This window comes from Rattus norvegicus, chromosome 2 (genome assembly GCF_036323735.1).
Source record: "Rattus norvegicus strain BN/NHsdMcwi chromosome 2, GRCr8, whole genome shotgun sequence".
Lineage (NCBI taxonomy): Eukaryota > Metazoa > Chordata > Mammalia > Rodentia > Muridae > Rattus > Rattus norvegicus.
Window position 1 is genome coordinate 46,143,850 of NC_086020.1, and position 20,099 is coordinate 46,163,948.

Below are 20,099 nucleotides of genomic sequence, written 5' to 3' on the forward strand. Positions count from 1 at the left end.
AGTATGTGCCCAGCACATAAGAAGTCATGGGTTTGATCCCTAGCTCTGCATAAAACAAGTGTGGTGGCACGTACCTGTAATCCCAGGAAGACAGGAGAATCAGAAGTTCAAGGCTATCCTTGGTTATGTAGGGAGTTAAAGGCCAACCTGGGCTACATGAGACCTGTGTTGAATAATGGAAACACTGATACTAACGATGAAGACACACAAATTTTACTGGAATTACCAAGATTCATTCTTCCAGTGTGGTGTGTTTGTGTGTGTGTGTGTGTGTGTGTGTGTGTGTGTGTGTGTCGGGGATCATGGATGTATGCATGTGTATGCACTCTGTCTCTTAAAATTTCCTACTTAGATTTTCCCAAAATGTGCAACATCATTAATTCCAACACTTATGCAGAGGCAGTTGGATCTTTGTGAATTGGAGTCCAGCCTGATCCACATAGTGAGTTGTAGGACAGACAGAGCTACATAATAGAGAGACTCTGACATACACACACACACACACACACACACACACACACACACACACACACACACAATTCTTTGACAGATCTAGCCTACCATTTTCATTGCATGAAAGGTGATCTAACTCATCTGACCTAGGGAGAAAACATTTGTCGTCTCTGTAATCTTGTGGATACCTTCCTTGGCTGCGGCCCTGAGGTTTCCTGAGAGCCACCTCACACACATGCTGGCTCAACACCCCTTTCAGATGCTAATATTTTACAGTTGCAAAAGAGAGCCCAGGGAACATTCCAGTGAAGTGACCAGCAGACTCATTTAGGAAGCATTTCAACATGGAAGCCAGTCACTGGATAAATGCTAAATCACCCTGGCATGAATCCAATGAAAGTAAAATTTTAAGCCACACCTTCTTTTGTTATGTTTTTAAATAAATGTAGTGGCCACTGGAGAAAATTGAGATCAACCCTGTACAACTAGGTCTTAGGCTTATCTCCAAGAAATAAGATCCTCCCTGGTTTTGAGGCCGACAGGCTGAATTCTGACACTGCCCAGAACTTGCACAGGCTGGGCAGAGGGAGTAGAATTACATCTGGTAGGATGGAGTTCGTGGTTTGAATGTCAAGGGCATTCCTAGGCTCACTGTAAACCTCCTTCCGATTCCTGCATTTTTAGGCTGTTGAACTGAAGCTTGTTTCTTTGGAGTCTTAAGTTATTCCAGACCACGAACAGAATGATTTGTTCTTCCCACCTCCTTAGAGGTGGGGCCACAGGGCAGATGACTGGCACTTAGTGTGCGTAGCACACACACAGAGTCGACTAATGTACAGGTCCCAATATAAACACTCCTTCTCTAAACCAGTCCAAGGATTTTAAAGGCTTTGGTGCTAAAACGATTTTTTTCAAGGGGGGGAGGTGTCGGATTGTGTCAACTGCAGTCTTGCTCCTGCTTTATGTTTTAAAAGAAAAGGTGTTCGGGGATGTGGCTCAGTAGTGTAGTTCGTGCCTACCATGAACAAGCTTAAAGTCTGATCCCTGGCAGTGACAGAAAGACAGGGAAACAGTGAGGGGTGGGGGAGGGAGGGAGGGAGAGAGAGAGAGAGAGAGAGAGAGAGAGAGAGAGAGAGAATATGCATACACATTTCTTCCTCCACAGCTCTGTGAAGTTCCGAAAAATAACAAGGATCCCTCAGCTTGCCTCATTGGTGGAAATGCCTGGTTGGAACATTCCTTTGGCCACTTTAGCTGAAAACTGCATACCTAGGAGACTGAAGCATCCTTGTTCCAGTCTCCTGTCTCAGAACTGACTGAAAACTGTCTCCAAAGATAGGAGGACTCTGTGCAAAAAAGCCCCCAGAGAAAACAGCACAAAACCACACCTGGTCACATGGAGGCTAGCCAGAGCCAAGACAGGACCTCTTCTGCGTTGGTAGCACCCCTGCCACCCCCACCGTGGGAGGGCTAGGGGACTCTTCGTTTTTTTTTTTTTTTTTTTTTTTTTTTTTGTTTTGTTTTTTTCCTTCAGAACTGCTTGTTTCTGTCTCAAGCACACCAAGGACATCTAGGTGATCCTTTCGACTGTCAAAAAACCAGTTGTGAGCCTGACACACTGCGCAGGCGTTCTCCTTCCAAGCTTGGTTCTTGTCACTGGAAACGCCTCTCTTGGGAAGATGGAAAGGCTCAGCTACCCATTTCTGTCTGGGACAATTTTGCTCCCGGCCCTTTTTCCTGCATCAGCTTTTACTTAATGGGTTGTTTTATTTGGCAATGACCAAGCAAGGAAACCAAGGATATTAATAATGATAATCGACATTTGAACTTCCTGGGTACGACATGTACTTTGTACCCAAGTGCAGAATAGATTTAAAAAAAAAATTTTTTTTTTGTGCATGCACAGATGAGACTAAAAATTGTCACAGGCTTAAATAATACTTCTGTCTTTGTGCCATTTGAACCAACTCTTCTTTCTTTTCCTAGCTTTGGCCCTTGGAAAGGTTTGAGGTCACAAAGCAACATTATTTATGCCAGCTGCAACCCTTGCCACGAAGCCTTGAGGCATCCCAGTTACGAACGCAACAGCGCAACAGCGGGGAGCTGAAGCAATTCGGTGATTTTCCATCAGTGAGATGGCTTCCAGCAGCAAAACCCCATGGCGAATGCTATGGCTACTTGGTGACTCAAGTGCAGATATCATCATAGATCTGATCGGGTTTTTTCTGTGTTTTGCAAAGAAAACCTCACCTGCTGATGTGTGGGTTACTGTGACCCTTTGGTTCTTATGCCATTCTTCCTGAGTTAGAAGGGGAATCCAAGGAGGGCTGTAGGTGCTGAGAAAACAGAGATCCTGGCAGGAGCGGTACACTTTGATTGATTGTGATCTGTGCAGTTCAAGTCCTGGGGGCATCAGAAACCTACCGCAAGTATTTGCCAGGCACACTGAAGTCTGCCCACAGGACAGTTTATCAGGAAAGGAGTCCCTGAGGTGGAAAACCAATGTCCACATTGTTTTGCATGGGATGGTCTACATTTCTGAGAAAAACTAAGCTGTGTGAGCTTCCGAGAAGTGAGCTGATACCGTGGGCATGAGAACACGCTAGCCTGAGACTCTAATGCTTCTGACAGTCTCTGGCCTGTGCTGACACTTCTTACAAACCAAAGGAGAAACTGAAACTTCTTACAAACTGTGCCCTTAGGAGTAAGTATCCCTAAAAAGGATTTTCAGTGTCAGTGGTGGGTCTGAATAGCACAGTAGTGACCACACACTCAGTGGGAGTCCCCAGGAAAAGCATCTTAGGCATCAACCGTTGGAGCCTTGAGGCTTTCCCTCCAGTCATTTGGCCCTTTAAAGCAGCCTGATCCCTCTGTGCTTCAGGCATTCTGAAATGCATTACTGGCGATTAGAAAGTGTGAAGTTAGATCCCACCAACACCCAGGAGAAAAATCCAAGGTGAGCTGAGAAACAGCGTGAACATGTTTAGGTATTTAAGTTACCCAGTTCGTCCCTAGAAACTCCTTCTGACCCTCTCATCTGCTTCGTCTCCCCTTTTTTGGTACAAAGTATGAAACCCACACAGAGTCTTGTTTGTTGAAGCAATAGTCATTTTTAAAAATCTTTCACAACCCCATGATCGGGAAGCAACTGTTGGAATCATACAATAGCGTATTTCTCTTTAGTTACTTTTCTGTGCTGAGATTTTAGTATGTTGTAATCATATTCATGATAAATTATAATGTGTGATAAGCCAGCATGCTTGCTATAAACAATTCGCATACAGAAATGAATAAAGGGTAAACACCTCCTCGAATCTGAGTGCTAGAGTTAATCATTGAGGCAGTTTTAGCAATGTTAATCAATCACATGCTTTATCTTGATAGGAGTATCTGTGTCAGCTATCTATCTATAACATGTTAGAACACTCACTAGATTTTCCCTCTCACTGTCTTCACCAGAAGCTGGCTTTAACCACCTCTTGGGTGGAATACAATGTGCTTATAGAATGTCATGATGAAGGAGAAAAAAATGTGTAAGTGATTTTTTTGTTTAAAAAAAAACTACATTATGTTTATAAAGGGAGGCACAGAGTTTCATGATTTTGTTAAAGAAATGTCAGTATTTCAAAGATGAAAAATGAGATGCTGGACTGGTCATGTGACCCACACCACTTAGGAAGTAGAGGTAGGAGAAATGAGAATTCAGAGTTATCCTCAGCTATGCAGCGAGTTCAAGGCTAGCCTGGGCTATGTGAAAACCTGCACCTCCGAAACAACACACAGTTCTCTCCTGACAGCAGACGATGTAGGCTGTATACATCACTGAAGACTTTCCCTTTTCTTTTTGAGACAGGGTCTCATTATAAAGGCCAGGATGACCTTGAATTTGTGACCCTCTGCCTCCGCCTTGGGAGTGCTGCAACTGTAGATGTACTATGCAAAGACCATTTTGCCTGGCCTTTCATGAAAATCTTGTTTTAAAAAACGGTCACATCACAGGCCGGAGACACAGCTCGGTGGCAGAGCACTTTCCTAGCATGCTTGAAGTCCTGGGTTCAATTCTCTCTACTGGGAGTTGAGTGAAGAAACTAAATCACATCGTCATGCCCCAGGGTCTGAGTGTAGCTCAGTGGTAAAGTCGCTGTTCAGTAAGCACCAGGGCTTGGGTCTGATCCCCAACATCATAATCAACCAATAGCGACGGTAAGGAAGAGTGGGAACATGTCACCCAGGACAAGAGAATGTTTCTAGTAAATACACAAGAGGCTCAGGCTGGACGATTTTTAAATGTTAGAGTGTTTGCCTAGTGTATATCCAATCCTCGAATCTACAAAAATTAATAAAACAAATTTAAAAAGCAGTTAATCTAGGAAACCGTAATGTTTCCTGATCACATTGTTTGGGGACAGGCTTTCTCATCATATGTAAATATATAGTGGTCCAGGACAAACGACGGCTTCCTACCATCAAAGTCAAATAATCGGAGAGTTAACATGCAGACCAGAGCACCTACGTGTGTGTCTTGCAGCTGCACTGGACTACGCCTCAGTCGAGAATGTAGATTACCCCTAGATCAAAGGCTTGCTTTCAGAAACAGTCACACTGGGCTCTCAAACCCTGGAAGTGTTTCTACCCTTTGTTTCACGTAGAAGTCAATGGTCTAAAATCCAGGATAATCGAAAACAAAATCAGAGAATCCTTTTCCCAGTAAAGGCTATAGAATTGCATTCTACAGGCCAATGCAGATTTCCCCTTCCGAGAACTGAAGGACTAGTGCTGTACGTGACAGGCCTGAAGCCATCTGGGTTTGTTCTCAGGTGCATGCTTTCGTTTTTTCCTGCTCTGTAGCAGGGATGCTGACCACTGCAAGCCATTTCCTTCTCTTCTTCCAGGAAAACTGGCCAGGAAGAGGCACCATCATGTGTCTGGAAGGCAGTGGGAGAAGGCAGGGTGTTCCTTCCTTTTCTGTGCCCTGACCGATACGGGGCTAGAGCAATGTCTTTATTGAAGTTTCTGCTTCCATTTGACAAACCCATGATCGCTCTTGCTCCCAGTGGGCCCTGGTTTTTAATCCTATCACCTCTGTGCCAGCAGGCTAAGGTGGAAATGCCTCCCTGCTGCTCTTATGTTTGGGGTGAAACATAACCTTTTATACCTCAGCTACCCCATCACCCATGCCACCAACTCCCTTCATTAAATTCCCTCTTTTCTAATAATCCTTTTCCTTGTTAGATACACAGCCTGAGGATTCAGAATCAGATCCAGATTGTCATGAGGCAGGAGGGCCCGCACGGCAAGCAAGACTGAAGTCATGAATAGGGCCACTGGCTTATGTCTTAGGAATCATCACATGCCACCTAGGCTTTGAAGCTCATACTTGTAATTGCAGCACTAGAAAGGCTGATGCAACGGGATAGTAGCTTGAAGCTAGCCTAGACTACGTAGTGAGTTCTAGGCTAGCCTGAGCTATAGTGTGGGACCTTGGAAAAAAGGAAAGAAAGGGAGAGGGAGAGAAAGGGAGAAGGAGGGAGAGGAGGAAGAGAGGGAGGGATATTGATTTCCATATGTGCATAGAAGCGTTTTACCATCTCATAGGACAAAAACTTACACAAGTATGATGCCTTCTGGAAGCCATATTATATGGCTATATCATAAGCTGGAATGAATAGTATATAGTAACTTATTAATAAATATCTATCAGAAATTCATTCGATTAGACTTAGGGGAAATAATTAAAAAGAGATTATTTTCACCCTATCTATGAATATTTTTATTACAAAACAAAGGGAAATGAATGCGGTTCCCCACCCCCAAAGCTATTAAATTGTATTCTTTGGCACACAGACTTTATATAATCAGGAATCAACCCGGGACCTCAAATGTACTAGGCAAACAGGTTACTACTAGGCTGCAACCCCCCTCCACACCACACTCTGCAATTTTCTTGAACTGAATAATGTCGACGTGGAGTTAAATAAGATTTTTAGAACTAAAAAGCCAGGCCTATAAAACAAAGCTATAAGTCAGGGGTGATGGTACAGATCAGTGTATCTCAGCTCACAGGATGCTGCGGCAGAACGAGCAGGGTTCAAAGACAGCCCGTGCTGTGCAGTGAGGGGAATGCCAGCCATATCCGCACTGACAAACCCCAGCTTCCAGAACTCCAGGACAGAACAGGTAGGTAATAAAGAAAAAATACAGAAAGTACGCTGCTGGCTGGGAACACATTGGAATATAGTGTGGTAGTGTCCAAGGAGACCAAGCATACCCAGTCCTCATAATGCTAAGATTGCATCCAAGTGTAAGTCATAGAAGTGTGTGCTTGCAATCACCAAAAGATGTGCATACCATGTCCACACAAGAACACAGTAGCCCCAAGCCTGGACGCTACCTACTCCAGTTTCCCTAAAAAAAAGAAAGCATAAATACATTATAACATACTCACAGAGAGGAAAACTTTACAAAAATGAGAGTGAATGACTCGAAAACCCCGTGCAACAAATGGCTGCTCCTGAGAAGCAATTCTGGGTGAGGGAAAAGACAATGGAGTTGTACCAATACAAAGGTATCCTGCAACTCTTGATTCTCATTTCAATAAAACCTTTCGTTTGTAGTTGGGTATGGTGGCACACAGGTATAATCCACATTCTCTGAAGGCAGGAAGGTCAAGAGTTCTAGGCTAGGCTAGGCTAGGCTACATGGCAAGACCCCGTCTCAAACTGACAAAAAATTGACTTGTGATCCTTTATAGTCATGAACCTCCCGAGGGACAGAGGATCGCTTATATGGCATTACCATCTAGATCTTAAATGTGCCCTAATGTCCTGTTTTGAAGGCTTGGGCAGTGGGTCTCTTATATAGGGAGACCTCGTGGGAAAAAATTAGGTCACAGCTGGGATGGGCAAAGTAGATCATACCTTTAATCCTAGTACTTGGGAAGCAGAGCAGGAGGCTGTCTGTGGGCTTGGAGCCAGCCTGCTCTACATAGCAAGCTCCAGTAATGACAGAAGATAGACGCTGGTCAGTTAGGGCAGGGGTTTCAAAGCAGCAGTTCTTTGAATTGCTTTGCTGGAGGTCAGAACAAGGTCTCATTCTCCCTCCTCCTTATCTCCTAAGTGAGCACCTTGCCTAAAGGCTATTAGGCACGTGACTGAAATAGTCTCCATTACGTGACTGAAAGGGAAAGCACCTGGACACCTGGACACTTACCTAAGTGAGACAGCTGGATTGACAGGCTGTGAGGTCAAAGCTTCCGGGAAAGGAGGAGGGTCACTGGAGGCCAGGAGATTGGAAACGACGAAAGAAGTCTCAGGCCGATGAAATAAGCTCAATTCACTCCTGCCAAAGACCACCACACAGACAAGCAGGCACCCATGCACTAGCCGGCACAGACAGACACACTGACAGGCTGGTGAAATGAAAGGGCTCATGTCTCAGACCTCGAGGTCAATTTTATATCAAATCTACACAAAAGTGGCAGTCTGACAGGAGTGCTATATGACAGCAACAGCATGTTTTATTTTCAGTTCCCTGGACATCTGATATCAGCCATTTTGTGCTGACTCATAGCTCCCAGACATCCAACATTAGCTATCCATGCTCACACCAGAGTCCACACCAGTCCCATCTTTTCTAACCATGAACTGGCCCTTACTACCCCCTCTTCCTATAGAAGCTCATCCCTGCCTCCTACCTCACTGAGGTTTCTGCTATAAATCTTTTTAAAAGGCCCCATGGTATCCTATTTCTAGGGAACCCCTTCCCCATTTTCCTTCTCGAGCTCCCACCCATAAATCTATAATAAATTTTTTTCTCTAAAACTCACCATCACTGGTCAGTGAATTTCATTCTTCCAATTTAAGAGCAAAGAAGCAAGCAGATTCAGGGCAGCTTTGATAACTGCTGAGTTTCTGGGATCCTAGCTACCAGAGAAAGACTCCATTGTGATCAAGACACTCCAATTTTCCTGTGTCACTAGGTCACTCAGAGTTACATAGTAAGACCCTGTCTCGGCTCCAAAAAGAGGGAAATGTTCTTAAAAGTAGTAGAAGGAAAAGAGCTGAGTGGTAGCAACTCAGACCTTTAGCCCAGGACACCAGAGGCAGAAGCAGGCAGATCTCTCAGTCTGAGGCCAGTCTGGTACAGAGCAAGTTCCAGAATAACCAAGGGCTACACAGAGAAATCCCATCTGGAAAACCAAAAGGAAGAAGAAGAGGGGGAAGAGGAGGATGTGAGGAGGAAGAGGAAGAGAGGAGAAGGAAGAGGAAGAGGAGGAAGTGAGGGGAATTGATGAGAAGGCGGTGTGAGGTAGGATGCAGGAGGAGGAGAAGGGGCAGCAGCAGTACTGGACACATGTCCTTAAGAGAGACATTGGCACCCTGGCCCTTCTTCACTTGCTTCCTGGCTGGCATGAGGTGAACAGCTTTGCTTGACCATGGCTGGCCTCACCATAGGACTTAAGCCAATGTAGCAAACTAGCCACGGACAGAAAGCATAAATCCAAATAAGTCTCTTCTCCTCTCTAGCTGTTCATCTTGGGCATATTGTCACTGTGGTTGAGAGCTGCCTGGCACACATTCTGCCCCCAGTGCTTGCAGAAATTACATAAACACTACATAGACATAGTGTGTATGTCGATATTTCCCTCTTTATTCAATCCTTCCTAGCTAGTCATAAAACATGTCTCCCAGGCAAATCTATAGCCTCCCCACACTAATTTATACTATAAAAGGGGCCTTGCCTTTGTGATTACATTAAGACCACAAGGAACAGATATTCTAAAATTATCTGATAGATCCCACATTACAAATCACATGTTTTTAAAGTTCTCAGAGGGAATCTTCTGATGTGGTTAGAGGAACAGGTGTCATGGAAGACCCATGACATGGCAGCTGCTGTCCTTCAAGATAGGGGATGTGGGCAGGAGCCAAGGAATGTGAGAAGCCTTTAGAAGTTGGAGCAAGCCAAGAAAATGTCTTTTTCTGATATCATCTAAGAAGGGACATGGTTCTGCCAACACCCTGACTTCAGTGGTGTGTCTTGACACATGATGGACTCCTGACCCGCATAGCTGTAAGAGAACATATCTGTGTTATCTTCAGTCACTAGCTTGGTCACAATTTGTAGTAGCAGCAACAGAAACATGAGTACCTCTTCACTCTGGTCTTATATTAGAAACACAACTTTTTCGCCATGTCGTGCTTCCTGTCCTTACGGGTTACCCCTATCAGTGACACCAACGACGACTTTAGGCTGTTGAAAGTTAGACAAGGGGAGAGTTATGAAGTGCACCAAGGCAATAAAAATATGGAATTGTACAGTTCATCTACAACATAGCTTCCACATTGCAGAAGAGGGAGTGGAAAGATTATTGTTAAGAGCTAGAGAAGCAGTGAGTTTGCTGTGAGATTGTGTCTCCTGGGAATGTCTGAAATTACACCCATGAAGTCTCACCTCCATGACTTCCTGAACAGAAGTTGAAGAAGAATGATAACAATGTCATGCTGAAGTGAATGATGAAAAGCCAGGAGGCTATAACCCTATACAAAGACCTGCAGGCAACTAAGGAAAACTGAGAGCAGGAGACAGACTTTCCCAGGGAGGAGTCATCGACTGGTTAGTCTAAACCACATGGTCAGCCTTGAAAACATTACATATGGGTAACATATAGACTGAGCAGGTAGGACTTAGGTGTTTAGGAAAACACACAAAACACACACACACACACACACACACACACACACACACACACACACACACACACACCCATAAAACATCACATCACAATTAACCAAAAAAAAAAAAAAAAAAAGGCCGTGAATTTGAAAGAGAGCAAGGAGGAGATGGTGGCAAGGTTTGAAATGATGTGATTGATTATATTATGACCTCTAACAAATAATAATCTTTAGAAAAGCCCAACGGCAAGAGAACAATACACCCAGGTAGTTGTCATGGGTAAGCTCGCAATGTAGCTTGAGGAGAGCGCCAGTCCTTGGTGACCTACGTTCTCCACCCGCATTCCTTGATAGGGATCTTTAATGTAATTCTCGGGTTGCTTTAATGTGCTGGGGTGTGTGCACACTCGAGAAGCTGCCCTTGAAGAGGATGTCCTTCAGGACGGATCACCTTTGGCTGGAGTTACAGGCGAACCGACCAACATGGTTGCTGGCCAACAGACCTGGGTCCTCCGTAAGAGCAGTACACTTGCTGAGCTTTCTCTCCAGTCCCGGGCTCAACATCATAAAGTAAAAATATACTCCAGCATCATTCTGGAAACTGGAAGTCTAAAACTGGCTTCCCTTCTCCATGCTGTAAGGCAGTGGTTCTCAATCAATGGGTTGCACGAGACCCTTTGGGATTCAAATATCAGATATCCTGCATATCAGATATTTACATGACTGTTCATAACAGCAAAATCAGTTATGAAGTAGCAACAAAACTAATTTTGTGGTTGGGGGGGTCCCCACAACATGAGGATGTGTATTAAAGGGTCACAGCATTAGGAAGGTTGAGAGCCACGGCCATAGTGGACCTTTTCTTCAGCTCAGGTTCATGGCTCCCTGGCCTCTCACTTACTGAGCACACTTACAACTGCCATTTATGGGCCAGATGATTCAGGCCAATCTCCCCCTCAAGATCCTTCACCTAATTGCACCTCCGTGGACTGCTATGTGACGTAGCAGCACACGGCCATGGAGGATCAGGAGGCTTATGGGTCTGTCACAGCTGGCTAGCAAGCCACTCCCCTCGGTTGCTCTAGAAACTCTCTTGTCTGTGTGCATAAACAATAATGTTCCTGTGCATGTTTTCCAAACTGCAGAACAAACCAGGAAGCCACCCAGACTCTTACGGACATGTGAATGGTTAAATCTGGGCAGTGTCTTCACAAACAGAAATTCACTCATCAGCCAAAATGGCTGATGTGTTGCCGCAGGAAACAGCACAAAATATGCTTTTAGCAAAATAATGGATATGTAAGTTCTCATGATTGTATGTGATAGGATATAGGTGTGTGTGCACACATGCACATACGTGTGGTATAGCTGGCAGGGTCGGTCCTCAATTTCCACCTTGTTTGTGACAGTCTCTATTGCTGTTCACTGCTGTGCACACCAGACTAGTTGTGCCTTCGCTGCCAAGGATTCCGTCTCTGTCCCTCACCTTGCCACAGGGCATTGGTGTTAGAGATGAGAACTGTTTCATTGCAGCTCTTGTGGGTTCCTGAGATTTGAACTCGGACCTCCCATTTGCGCAGTAAGCACGTGATCCACTGAGCCATCCCCCCAGCACTACGGTATTGTTTTTATAAAGATTAAATCACCTAGGGGCTGGAGAGATGGCTCAGCGGTTAAGAGCATTGGCTGCTCTTCCCAAGGACCAGGGTTCAATTCCCAGCACATACATGAGGCAGATCACAAGAAATTTGACACTTTCTTCTGGTCTCTGCAGACACGTATGCTGATGTGCACACATCCTCGCACGTGTATGTATAATTAAAAGTAAAATCTTAAAATATTAATTCATATAAAATACTGGCTAGGGATAACTATATGGTGAAAGCACAACGTTTTATCTTTGGAATGAAAGATGATATGGATAAAATTCAGAATAGCAGTGACCGTCCCCATCTCCCTTACCGCCAGAGAGTAGGGTGCATGACTGACAAGGGATCAGTAACTTCAGTTGTGCAGGAGATCTTTTAGATATTAGGTTGCACGGCGAGTCCCTTGATGTTTGTTACGCTTCATAATTTACACGTGACAAACGTGCCCTCATAGGTAGCAAATGTCGCCATGCTTTTGAAAAGTAGGGAGTTAAGGGCCTTCAAGATGGCTCAGTGGGCAAAGCATCTGTGAGCCTGGCAGTCCACCTGAGCTCCATATGCAACCCCCCACCCCCAAGGACCTCTGATCTCTACATGCGTGCTGTGACGCACGCACATGCACACATGTGTGCAAGCACAGACACACACAGGCACAAATACATGCAGTACATTTTGAAGGTAGGCATTTGGGGGCTCCCATGTTAGACCTTTGCCAAGTAGAGATGCACCCAGGTTACTAGCTAGGTTCAAAGGGCTCTGTTGCAAAGGTTCAGAAGAGGAAGGAGTGGAATGTACTTGGGACCTGACTCCTGAGTCCAAGCACTCCCTCCTTGCCTCTTTCTTGCCCTCTTTCTGTTTTTTTTTTTTTTTTTTTTTTTTTTTTAACCTTCAAGTTCCCTGAGCTGGGAGGATGGTTTCACCTGCTAGCAAGTAACCAGTAAAGTGACTAGTCCTCTGTGGCTGCCAAACTCCTTGCCCCTTCAAGCATAGATCTGATTCTTTTCTGCCTGGGCAGCAGAAGGCAGTGAGACTGGCTTGCTCTGTGAGAGCATTGCAGTCAGGGAAATATCCTCTTCTGCAAGGCCAGAGTGTTTGCCATTCCCTTTTAACATAATCCAGCTGCTACACATATAATAAACACGCTTTGGCTCTCTCCAATAGGGTCACAAACAAAAGTGAGTCCTGCTGTGACATACAGAGGCCATGTGGAGAGGTGCCTTACCAGCAACATGGGCTGGGGCTGTAGCTCAGGGATAGAGTGTTTGCCTAACAGGCATGAGTCTCGGGGTTCCATCCACAGCACCACACACCACACAGAAACTTTGCCTCCAGACTCACAATGAAGCTGATTCCTACTGCTCCCCTTGGTCTGCTGCTATTTCTTACTATTCTGCAACTGACAGAGTCGGAGTGCAGTTTAAAACATGCCCTGTCACATATTCAACATGAGGCAGGGTGGAAGGGAGTTGCATCTACAAATCAACAAAAGTGACTGGGTACAGGAAACATGGTGGTCCTTATTTCTGCAGTGGACATTCCTGGTATCAATAATTTCCTTTCCGCAGACCTACTGTGTGTGCCCTTGGCCTTACCCATCAATCATTACGACGATTAAGGCAGTGTGATCCTGAGTGATCCTTTCTAAATCTGTTACTTTAATGGAAGAGAAAGGACCTAAATGGCCTGCCCGCAATTTGAAGCTTAAGTACAACAAAAGGATTCCAAGTGATAAATGGCCTCCCTCAGACGGGAAGACTTCAAGGCCAACTGAGTCTTGAAGCCTGAGAATGAAAGTGGGTGACTCTCCCCCTTTGTTTCATATGTAAATGAAAAAATACTTCCCTGTAAGAGGATCCTCTGATCCCGAGGCTGATTCCACAGCTTGGCCACTGTGGCTGCAGTAAACATGGGTGTGCAGTTATCTCTGCCAAACTTGGACTTCGACTCCTCCCACCATACCCTGGAGTGGTACAATTAAGTCCTATGGTGCTTCTAGTTTAGTGCTTTTGAGGAAACCCCCACACTGATTTCCCTAGAGGTGAGGTAGACCTCACCTTTCTTCGTGCTGTCTGGGCTGGTGCAGCCGGAAGTCTTAAGCAGGCTCATCTCAGAAGAAGACGGTTCTCACTGTCCCGGGCTAGGAAGTCCCAGATCAAGGTCTTCCGATTAGCATTGGCAGGAATTGTATCATAGCCTAAACTCAACCATTTAAAAAAAAAATAGTTAATTCTTATTAGAATATATTACTTATATAAAATAATGGGTTTCATTGTGATGTCCCCATACATGTATGTGATATACACTGGTCATATTGGCCCATCTTCCCAAATAGGTCTCCTTCTGCATCTACCCCCGTCCCCACCCAGGAAGTAACAGTAATACTAATTGCCTCTTTTTTTTTTTTTTTTTTAACTTAGATTTTGGTAAGCCTTGTGGCTTACATCTAGTCTCAGCATTTGGAAGGTAGAAGCAGGAGGATTGCTCTAAGTTCACAGTTCGCCCGGTCTGCATAGTGAATTGCAGGTCAGCCAGGATACAAAGTGAGACTGTTTTATTCAGTACGTGAAGAAAAGAGTCTTCATGAGAGAGAATAGATGTGACATTTGCTTATGTTAAGCGGGGGCCAGAACCTGTTAGGTTTGTGTGCTAGGCAAGTTCTCCGGTAGGGAGCTCTACCCCAAGCCTGCTGGCTCTCTTCATGTGAAGGTTTATTTCCCTTCACATGAAATTCCATTCATTACTTTTTTGTTTGTTTGTTTGTTTGTTTTTGCAAATGACGTCATTTCATTCTTTATGGCTGAATAAAACCTGATTGTATATTTATGCCACACCTTCCTCATCCCTGGGTTTCCCAGCTGAGTCCACAACTTGGCCGTTGTGAGCAGAGCTGCTTACATATGGGTCTGCTGTATGTGAACTTTGACTCCTGGTACACACCCTAGAGTGGTACAACTAAGTCATATGGAGCTCCTAGTTTTTGTGTTTTTAAGGAAACTGTGTCAACGAGGGGGTGCTGAGGGTACCTGGAAGAGAATGGGGGACAAGAGACACGAAGAAGGATGCCAAGATAAGAGTCTGATCAAGGCGACAATTTTATTTTTCCCAAGGCTGAATTTATACCATAACATGGGTAACAGAGGGAGGGGGGAAGTGGGAAACATTTACACAGGCCAAGGACACAGTACTCGTGTGGTCAGCTGATGTCAACAGGATGTTGGTTTTTCAGAAAGGTTACAGGTCATCACATTGGGCATCTTGACATCAAATGTATTTCTCAGCAAGGTCAGAACTGTATCATATTATTCATCCTGACCACCAGATTTGTATTAGTCTTCTGCAGCTGGCTGGGGATTTTCCCTGAACCTAGTCATACTTAATTCTAACCATAATAATAACATCAATAATGGAGGGTTTCAAGGACATCGCTCCCAACAAAACTGCACACAGATTTCCCTATAGGTTAAACTCACATTTCCATGCACAGTACATAAGGGTTCTTGTTTTCCCCACACCGTACTACTCCCTCCTGCTCAGTCTTTCCATGGTGGATTGTCTTTTGGAGGTAGTGTTTTCCTCCCCAAATATCAAAATAACCCCAACGGACTTTTAATGTGGCCAGGTTCAGAGTCAGAATCAGAATGATCAAAATGAACCAGAATTACCAAGAAATATGTCAGATGACGTGTACACCTTTTAGAAGAGTGGTTGGGCCATTGCTTTGAACTCGCCCGCGGCGGTGCGCTCAGCTGACCAAACCGGCGCTGACTCGTCATACTTGGTGAAGCGGATGACTTCGAGAGTGTGAATAACTGAACGTAAGTCAGGGGCATTCCAAGCATTTTGTCTTGCTTGAGTGAGCTGACTGCTTGTGAAGACTCAGCTGCTGGGAGACAGAGCGAGGCAAAGACACAGAGAGACCACAGAGGCACAGCGAGTCCTTTGGGGACAGTCCGTTGTTCTTGTTGCCTCGCTTCTGTCTTCAGCCCGTACGTGCCTCGTGATTGGGCAACGGGGTGGGAATTCTAGAAGATTCCCCGGTTTTCAGGGCCGCCCGCAGCAAGCGGCCTTATTTCTCAATAGGTTTTGGTAAAATTTTCAAAGATAAGTTGAAAGTTACTTAAGATTTTTCCTTAATAACATTTCCAGGGTGAGGCCTTCCATCGTGGAAATTTGGGGGATTTCTGGATGCCTGCAGCTTGAGTAGAAGTTTGCAGAGCAATCACCTGGAATCCGGCTGAAAACGTGGGTTTGGTCCTGTAGGTCCTGGGGGTGGGGGCGGACAGCCTGCATTTCTAAGAAACTCACCTGCACACACATGTGTTTAAGAACAAAACAAGGATGTTTCTCAAAAATCCTAACGGGTTTTTATATACAGCAATTCTTTTTTTAAAATATTTTATTTATTTATTATATATGAGTACACTGTAGCTGTCTTCAGACACACCAGAAGAAGGCATCAGATCCCATTATAGATGGTTGTGAGCCACCATGTGGTTGCTGGGATTTGAACTCAGGACCTCAGGAAGAGCAGTCAGTGCTCTTAACCACTGAGCCATCTCTCCAGCCCATATACAGCAATTCTAACAGCATTAGTCCAGGGTACATTTTGACAAGCAAGCCTTGATAGCTCACTAGAGAGTCAGAGTTCGCAGTAAAATGCATGAACACAGACTGAAACGTACAATCGCAAAGCCTCCAGCATTAGCCTCAGGTCTCAGGATAAGTGGGTACACCAAACCATCAGCCTGGTTCTGATGAGGAATTGTGGGAATCTTGGACTTGTAATGTCCAACATCTGCTGGGCACCTAGGATGGACTTTTGCACTATGCTAAAGGTTACAGACATACTAGTTCACTAAATAGGACAAATGCCTGAAGAATTGTTATTCCACATTTTACAAGTTAAGGACACTGGTGCACAATTTTAAGTGATTTTCCATGGGTATTTGGGGGCGAATTATTCAGCAGCCTGACTCCTAAGCCGGGTTGTTTAATTATCACTTGGCACTGTGATTATAACATGTAGCAATGACTTTGAAGGAAGTGGTCCTATTTTTTTAGAAGACGTGAAAATGAAGGCTGACTAGATCAGAGATTTTCAGATTCCGATGAGAATAGAATCACTTGGAATTTACTGGAATAATGACAACTTATCGGTTGGGTTCCTCCCTACATGTGGGCCATCCCTTCTGGGATGAGGTCAGACACCTGCAAGATGAACAAATGTCCTCATCAATTCTGGAGCTCAAAGTTTGAGTATCCCTGTAAGGGACATTTTAAAAAGAGGGTTCTGAGTTCAAAGCCAGCCTGGTCTATGTACTCAGTTCCAGGACAGCCAGGGTTACACAAAGAACCCCTGTCTGGAAAAACAAAACAAGATAAATAAAGCAAAAACACCAAAGGAAAGTTAAATGAGGTTCGATTTTAAGAAGCTCTGAAGGGATGTGGCTCTGAAGGGATGTGGCTCTGAGAACTAGGAGGAGGTTTCTGGGTCTACATCCGGATGAAAGCCAGCAAGGGGACTCAAAAAGGTCATTCAGGGGTCAGAAGCCCTTGTCCCTTCATGGGTCTTTCATAGGGTATTCACCAAGTGGACAGAGCAACTTTAAAAAACAATTTATACAATCAAAGACAATTCTTTTTACAAAAAATTATAGGGACAGTGGTAGGATTAACCTGTTGCCTCACATCCACCTCCAGAGAAGCTTAAGGTATTATTTATTTATCTATTTTTTTTTTTTTTTTGGAGCTGAGGACCGAACCCAGGGCCTTGTGCTTGCTAGGCAAGCGCTCTACCACTGAGCTAAATCCCCAACCCCTATTTATCTAATTTTAATGTATTATTTATTTATGTAACTTATGTGCATATATGTTCTATTTTGTATGTAAATATATTTTGTAAATAAATATATTTATTATGTATGTATGTATGTTAAATGTGTGTATTATATTTATTATCTATTTATCTATGTATATGGGGTGAACTAGAGTCACAAAAGGAGGGTAGGAACACAGCTTGACTTTCTCCTAAACTCTTATTTCGATTTTCTTTTTTTATTTAATTAAAAAAAATTGAGTGTCCCTTCACTGTTCGTTTATACTCTAGAGCTGAGAAAGGCCTGCCTGCTCCCTTCTCAGGAAATGGATCACTATAGCCTTTCCAATAAAGCTTAGGTACCAGGAAAGGGATACATAGGACAGGAGAATCGCACACACAAGAGAAGAGCAAAAAAAGTTGGAAGACGAGAGAGGGGCAGATCTTGTTCTCATCTCTGAAGCAGGTTAGATGAGGGTAGACTCGAGGTGGGACTGAGATCATCCCTAACTTTGTTTCTTCTCTCCCCTGACCTCAGGCTAAGGAGGAATGAATCCGGTGCCTTGAGGCTGCTACATATGTGCTCTTCCATTGTACTACATTTGTGGTGTCTTTCAGAGTATAGATCTTTTATGGATTATTAATTTACATATCTCTGGTCACATTTTTTTTTAAAAGTGCCTGTTAAGTAGCTGGCGAGTTGTGTAGAGAAAGGAAGTGCGTGATCGCCAAGGCCAGGTGTGGATTTGCTTGGAATAAGTCATGCCAAACTAACCCCATCCTATGGTAGATTAGGGAACCATGGTCAGTACTGGGTTGAGTGGGTGGTAGGGAAGCAGACGTAATGGGTAAGAAAGCTCTGGCTTTTTTGTTTTGTCGGAAATATGTACAATGTGGCTGTATATATTAGACATTGGCTGGGTATGTAATCACATCTCATGAGAAGCCTGAGATGAATATTGCCTAAGGGAAGCCCTGGGCTCAATACATAGCACCGAATAAAACAAAATGAAACAACAGAAAGAAAATGCCATCTTCTTCAAAACAGCACTAAGAAATTCAGGCTGCTCAAGCCTGAGCCTAAGGCAGGGCTTGGCAGTAGAATACCTTCCTAAATCCAGGTTGCCCACCCACGGGCTGCACTTCCAGTTACAAGCACCCCCTTTCTTTTTATGTTTTTTTCCTTCCCTCCTGGGGATTTCATCTAAGATCTCCATTTTGATGGACAGGTTTACACATAGACTTTTCCTTTGGTTTCCTGTAGGAAACCCGAAAGTGTGGAAATTATGAGACGATCAAGGTTGAGAAGGTGGCTCAGTAGAGCTCTCGTCTACCCTCCATCTTGAGGTCCTAGGTCGATCCCTGGCAAAAACAACAAAAAGGAGTGGACCCCAGAGAAGACAAGGTGCTGACAATGCAGTTTTGAGGTAAGGTTGGCACAACATTCACTGCAGAGCTTTTGACCCACACTCCCAGGTTTTAGGGAAATCCAATTTAGTCAGCACAAGCAAAAGGTGTTTGGAATGATAGGTGCAGGTTCTTGCAAACAGATCATGGCTGGTAACCTGTTGTGAAACTTTTTGTGATGTTTCCAAGTTTAAAAGTGACCCTTTTTATTTTCTTTCTCCTACATAAGAAATTTAGAGTTAGTCCATCGCTTGTTGTTTTGGTGGCTCGGTGTGACATTACAACTCTGGTCTTTTTCTTGTAACTCTAGACATTGTTAAAGAAGGTAGGGAAGCTGGAAACAGAAAAACCCTAAAGAAACCTGCCTGGGGACTTCTGCTTCCATTTCATGCATGAGAACTGTATTAGTGGGTTGAAATGATAAGCTATATTTTAGGAGAGAAAAATGAACCACACAAAGGGTGGTTATTGAGAACTATATATACATACGCATAGGTTCCATAATCTACACAAGTAAGATAAACAACTAAATAGAAAATGGTAGAGGATATGAACAGGCACTCAACAGAAAGAGGGGCAATTTTGGGAAATAAATTCAGGGAAAGATGTCCAAGCCACTAATGATCAATAAAATGCAAATCAAGGTTACATTATGGGATGTGCGTGATGACCATTAAATCACCAAAAGACAATCATACTCTGACTTCAGAGCTCAGACTCTTTTCCAGCACTCATGGGGCCGGGACGAAAGGGGAAAGTGTTCAGGATGCTGTCTGGGCTCTTCTGTGGAGCTGGAGAAGGTCGTGTGGCCACAAGACAGCAAATCCATAGCTAGACATGCCAAACAGGAGAGTGTGCATGCTTACAGCAACATATTGAAAGGAAAGAGGAAGGGAAGGAAGGAGTCAAAGAGGGAGGGAGGGAGGGAGGGGGAGAGGGAGAGGGAGAGGGACAGAAACCTTGGTACCATGCTAGAATAGTAGAATATCTGTGGGGATATGACGGGTGACGCCAGGCATGGTAAAGCATGCCTGTAACCCCAGCAATGCCAGAGGATTGTGAATCCCAGTCCAGTTTGCTTAAACCATGTAGATAATGTAA

The 20,099-nt window shown here is 44.3% G+C and overlaps 1 long non-coding RNA gene across 1 annotated transcript; it reads right to left on the bottom strand.

Annotated features, from left to right (window-relative positions):
* Positions 1-1,938: 1,938 nt before the first annotated feature.
* LOC120100707 (uncharacterized) lies at positions 1,939-17,065 on the bottom strand. Its single transcript, XR_010064090.1, has 5 exons — positions 15,439-17,065; positions 13,831-13,970; positions 9,604-9,705; positions 7,663-9,523; positions 1,939-6,858 (listed from the first exon to the last, which is right to left on the bottom strand). It is a non-coding gene; the product is annotated as an uncharacterized LOC120100707 (long non-coding RNA).
* Positions 17,066-20,099: the final 3,034 nt, after the last annotated feature.